Below are 6,764 nucleotides of genomic sequence, written 5' to 3' on the forward strand. Positions count from 1 at the left end.
TTCAGTTAAAAACTGTTGAATTAACGATTAAAACGAGTGAAAGTAATTAAAGATTATTCGATTAACGATTGAACATAGTCAACGTAATTAAGGGTTATTTAATTAACAATTGATATAAGCAATATATATAAGTATATATTCAGCTCGGTTACCATGAGCAATGTAAATAACTACGGTTAATTTCGATTGATATCGATTGGTCAATCGTCTCACTACGCTTTTCGATTAAATTTGCTTATATCAATTGACAATTAAATAACTCTTAATTACATTAACTATGTTTAATCGTTAATCGAATAATCTTTAATTAATTTCGCTCGTTTTAATCGTTAATTCAGTAGTTTTTAATTGAATTCCTTCAAATCAATTGTTAATTGAATAATTTTTAATTAGATTTCTTGAAGTCAGTGGTTAATTAAAATATTTTTAATTGAATAGGCTTATATTAATTGTTAATTAAATTCGATAATTAAATGAAAATATAATTAATTACTCGCAATTCTGATCATCGTATTCGCTTCAATCGATTAAAACACTGGAGTCTTTCGATTGAACAACGAAAGAGCAGTACAGACGCGTGCCAAGGAAATTCTCTTTTATTTTATATCGCTACCTCGATTTATCTCGATTTATTTCGTGTGTTATAAGCGTTTGAAGCCTCGCAGCATAGACGTCTAATACGGGCGCGTGCACTTGCTCTGGCGTCGGCGCGATGCTAAAGTGAGGTGAATGACCGCGGCGAGAAAGTGGGCGGAGTATCTGCTTATCTGAGTCGCGTGATGGGAGGAGGGGGGGGGGCAATGAGCCGTACTACCGCGTGCCGTCGCGTACAGTAGTAGGTGACTCTCCGGGAGGGAGAGAGAGAGAGCCGCGCTCTGCATTCCTTTCACTTGTCGCGTCTTTTCCGCCGAACGATCTAGAACGCGGATCGATATAATTGTGAATAACTCCACTTGTGGACGTCGTAGCGACTTGAAACCAACACCATTGCACGGGGAAAATTATCGCGCTTCCGGTGAACGTGAAATCGCCCTTCTATGCCATAAGGATCGAACAGCGTGATTATGTAAGTACGAAAGACACTTTGTGTTTACGTCAAAGTTAACAATTTGCGATCGAATTGTTGAGATTTCTTTTTTCGTATCGTTGTTGTTACGGTGACGTAATTAATTAGCAGTCTCGTCAATTTTACGTTTTCAACAGGTATAAAGCGCAATTTAAATGCAAATCGAATTGATAATAATGGAACCTTCTATATTACTTTCTATATTCACACTGAGAGACAAAATATCTAAGAAATAGTAAATATTTATTTGTTGGATACTTGGCCAATGGATTTGCTCCACGGCCAATAAAGACATACATATTTGGCGAATACTAAACAGCATACGTTTACTTACGCACTAATGAAAAATATTTTTGAAATAATAAAATATACATTTCTTTAAAATCTTGATAAAATCTAAGTTTTTTATGAAAGCACTTGTTTGTTCTATCTAAATAATAGAATTTAGATTTGAGTAAATAGTGTATCCACCAAAAATAAATATTTATAAATACTTATTAATTCGTAGATATATTTTTTTATCAGTAGTAACAACGACATTAACTCTACTTCAATGATATGTTCTTAGCTGTTACATTTTAGCTCTTGAGGCTAATCCTTTTTTTCGCATGTATGTTGAAAATTTAAATATTCGTATTTGAAAAGCAAAGCAGTAAGAATTTTCAGGATTAGATACACGGAGAAAATATTCTCTGTGTATTCAGTTCTTTTCTTTTTCGTATAAATTCTCTTCAATTGTTGTCATATATGTTTTTAATAGATCAAGATTGCTAGTAAAATCTATCTTGTTAAGTAACATAGCAAATTTCTTAGAGAGAAAGACAGCAAATTTTTCAATAGCACTCTTCAGTTTCCAAGTAGCACATGTGAAAAATGAAGGGATAATATATTACTGCAGAATTTTAATCTACTCCTCGGTTACAAAATTCTATAATAATTCTTGCCATAAAATTCTCTCTACGCGCATGCATTCGGGGCTGATACTTTTACCTTGTGACGATGCGGGCGCGAAGTGTAGACGTTCCTTTGTTTAGTTTTTGCTCTCTTATCCTCACCGCGTGACTTCTCCCGTATCCGCTTCGCGAATTCCGAGTGCGCATAGGTCGCACAGACGACAGTATAGTAAAATAGATCAATGGGTTTTATTAACGCACTTCTCGATTTGGTCGAATCGCGATTTTATCAAAGAATTGTCCGTTGATTTTATTTGAAACAGAATTATAAAAATATCAATTAAATTTACCTCAATTCAATAATTAATTTGAGTAAATAATTTCTAATTTAAATAATTGATCGATTAATATAAGCTTATTCAATTAAAAATATTTTAATTAACTACTGACTTTAAGAAATCTAATTAAAAATCATTCAATTAACGATTGATTTGAAGGAATTCGATTAAAAACTGTTGAATTAATGATTAAAATGAGCGAAAGTAATTAAAGATTATTTGATTAACAATTGAACATAGTCAATGTAATTAAGGTTATTTTATTGACATATATCTATATATGTCAATTAAATATATACATACATATATATATATATATATATATATGTGTGTGTATGTGTGTGTGTGTGTGTGTGTGTGTGTGTATATATATAGGAATAAGGATATATTCAACTCGGTTAACTACCATAAGCTATATAAATAACTATGGTTACAATTTCGATTGACACATCGATTGGTCAATCGTCTTACTGCGCTTTTCGATTAAATTTGCTTATATCAATTGTCAATTAAATAATCTTTAATTATATTGACTATGTTCAATCGTTAATCGAATAACCTTTAATTACTTTCGCTCTTTTTAATCGTTAATTTAACAGTTTTTAATTGAATTCCTTTAAATAAATCGCTAATTGAATGACTCTTAATTAGATTTCTTGAAGTCAGTAGTTAATTAAAATATTTTTTAATTAAATAGGCTTATATTAATCGTCAATTAAATTTGACAGTTAATTGAAAAAGTAATTAATTACTCGCAATTCTGCCCGAAAGTACCGATTCAATTCTGATTAAATGTCGTTCTGACCGCGATAAGCTCGCCTGTTGAAACAATTTCAGCCGTAAGGTCGACAACGGATTAGTGGCTCATCGGGAGCACAATTACAGAGCGGGTGGTCTCCTTTCTCAGGAGACTATCTCGGAGTTTGCGGCGCGAGTGAGCGAAACGCGCGGCGAAATCTTATTACGCCGCACCGTAACCGGGACCAGGAACGTAACCTCGGGGAGAGAGGACCGACGTGGGTAGGAAATCGTGCCGCCGTTGGCGCCGACGGCGGCAACGACGACGACGACGCCGACGACGACCACGCGGCATGATTCATCCAACTTTCATGAGAAAATGCAATTTATACGCGCGATGACTAGCCAGAGCCTTATGACACGCGCTATAACAGCCGCTATAACGGCCACTATTAATGCTCAGTAGACGTTGTTGAGACAAAACCGACCTAGAGTATCGCCGGGGAAACGTTGCGATCTTTAAATTGCGTATTGGAACGTTTCCCGCTTGACATTTTTCCTAAATGTAGAGATTATTGGACGCAAAGTATCGCGTGTGAATTAGGTCCAACTGTGAACACAAATTTCACCACTTTGCAAAACATATAAAACCATATAAAATTTATTAATTTAAGGAAATCGACGAATGTGATCACGTACGATATGGCAGACGATAGTGACGTTATGTGTTTGTAAATTAGGTAAACTGAAGAAACAGTCCTTTACTATTATATTTTGCGAATCATCACGTACATTTTTAGTTATTAATTAAAGAACATTGTCGCACTATCGCGCACGCGACCTCTCCTACCAATCTTCTTTAATTAATAATTAAAAAAACTAAAAAAGTGGTTATTTGCAAAATGTTAGAGGATTTTTTTGTTCAGTTAGGCCCAATCTACAAATATACATACAACGTATCGTGCCTGATCGCGCCGTCGCGTTTGCCGATTATCTTTAATTAATTACTTGAATTATCTTTAATTAATTACTTGAAATGTTACGCGATTGTTTGAAAAACGGTAGAGGAACGTTGCGATCAATTCGGTCTAATCTTACATGTAGGTAGCGTGATGGAACACTTTGCGTCAGACACTCTGTATTAAAGCGACCATGGAATCTCGAGAGATCGAGGAATAATTTAGGATTCGGACGCGTTAAACTCGAGCGCCGCAGACGGACGATTTCTTCTTTGCTTGATTTCTCACGTGGATTTTATTTTATGAGGATCTCGATGTATTATTTCTCGCAATGAGGGATAGAAGTTTTTTCTCCATTTTTTTTCTTTTTTATTTGTAGCTCCGAGGGGACGATGTCCGTTTCTCCTTCGAGTCGAAAAATCGGCTGCGAATTCACCGAAGAATTCGCGCTCGTTCGATGGAAAATGCGCGACTTCATATAGACATTCTCTCGGTTCGGTCTTCCGCGGAAACTTCTCGCTTCGGAGTCATAAAGTGAGATTCTTTCGACGCAAGAATTCCGGAAAACTTTTATTGCTTTTATCGCAAAGACGGCGAAGAATGTCAACGACCGAGTGCATGAAAACGGCGACAAGCGTTAGAAGGAGATGTATATCAAAGTGTAAATTCAGATTAACAAAATAGTATCGATATATCAGTGTACACTTATAAATTTAATAACGCGGAACGCGCTTCGAAATATATCGCGCAGATTTTTCGCGCGAAGTGATAATATCGTCGGCGTTTGACTCTCGCCAAGAGGAAATAGTTTAGAGAGAGAGAGAAGGGGGGAGGGAGGGGAGAGAGAGAGAGAGAGAGAGAGAGAGAGAGAGAGAGATTTGTGTTATAATATAATATTCTTCTTAGATCGCTAACGGAACGAGCCGTGCCGGAAAATTTATTTTTTACGGCTGGCTATTTCTTCTTTTGCGCGGCGATATAACGAGCTATCCGGTTCCGAGCTAAAGACTTCTTTGCCGTGGAATCATTATGGCCGCGCGAGAATATCTGACAGTAAAAAGGCACACTTGGCGGGTGTACTTTCGTGGGAAAAGCGCAGCCTCCGCGCAGCCGTCATCCATATCGGGATTGGTGTAGTGATTACGCGAAGACAAAGAGAGCTTTGTCTCCTTTGAATCAAAAGCGGCCTGTCTACAGGCTCGCTTTAGCAAATAAATGCGTTCTTCCTCCTTTCCATTAATATTTCCTTCGGAGACGTTCGTCGATAGCCGCCTCGATTCGAGAGGGTTTTGATTAATTGTTGTGGCGATCGCGCTCGAATAATCGACATTAGTGCACCATTTAACTGCTTCTGTGTGTCTCGGCACACTCGATATTATCCGTTCGAGCATTATGAAACATTATTCAAATTTAGCGAACGTGATAGTCAATATATCATTTTCGCGCGATAAGGTGTTACCTTAACCCAACACGTTCTTCGACGATCTCGTGAACAATATATCATGAACAAGGCAGAATTTGAATTAGCTTCTTCGTACTTAGTCGCCAAAATGTAATACCAACAAATCATATTTTAAAAATGGCTCGTACGAAGTAAATCAAATAACGTGAAGAAGTGACTATCAGAGCGTAACGCAAAATGGTCGTTGCCAAATTTATACATGTTTGACAGTGTAAATGCACGCGCCAAGAATACCTTGGTCTAACACACACCTCTATACACCTTTCTTGTTAAAGCGAATTTTTTTTTAATAGTTTATCCAAAACATAATTTTCTCTTTAATAAAATCTTCTTATATGTGACTTCAAGAAGATTCTAAGAAATTATAGGACCATGCAACTAAAGTTCTCTTTTTGGCTTTTGCTAAAAATAAGATTATATATTTTTTGGAGGTGTTATTTCCCATCCTAAAGGGAAATTGATTTGCGCGTTACAAAGAACACTGCCCGGAATAATTATCAGAAAAATTCGGTTTGACAAGAAAGATGCATATATGTGTATGTTAAATTAAGGCATTCTTGGCGCGTGCATTTACGTTGTCAAATGTATGTAAATTTAGCAACTAACTTGATTTAGTAACTATTTTGACTTTGGCTAGCAAGTTGCTCGCGTTAGTTGAATACCAGCTGAAACAAGTCGGCGTTGCTCGGGTTGTCATAAAGTGTTAAAGGGATGAAATTAGAGGGAGGAAAGGAGCGAGGTGTCCAGAGGTTTCACGAGTAGCCTATATTTTCGCAGTCCTAGAGAATAACTATGCAAAATTTGGACCACATCGGTCAAAGGGCTTAATAGTGTACATAGAGAACAGACAGACAGACATTCTATTATATATATATAAGGTGTCCTAGAATAGTTTACGCTCGTGTGCTCGTGAGGATATGGAATGAATTGAGATGAACATAAAAGTCCCATTTTGCAGTATTTACAATAGATATCTCGAAATATTAAAGAAAATTTATGAATTATTACGATATGGTAGATATACTGTAGTGGCGCTGTCTATACTTCTATATTAGGATAAATTGAACAAAAAGTTCTGTACTATTTTGTAAATGATCGCATAGATTTTTAGTCATTAATTAAAGAAGATTTGTGCATTATCACGCACGGTTCTTTAAAAATTTTCATTTATTAATAACAAAAATCTACATAGATATTGCAAAATAATAAAAGACTTTTTTATTCAGTTTGATTTAATACACAAGTACACGACAATACAAATTGCCACTACAGCTAATCTATTATATCGCGCGTAACTATTCATCAATC

The sequence above is a fragment of the Odontomachus brunneus genome, unplaced genomic scaffold, assembly GCF_010583005.1.
Source record: "Odontomachus brunneus isolate Ranch 3 - 2012 unplaced genomic scaffold, Obru_v1 Obru_scaffold_311, whole genome shotgun sequence".
Taxonomy (NCBI): Eukaryota; Metazoa; Arthropoda; class Insecta; order Hymenoptera; family Formicidae; genus Odontomachus; species Odontomachus brunneus.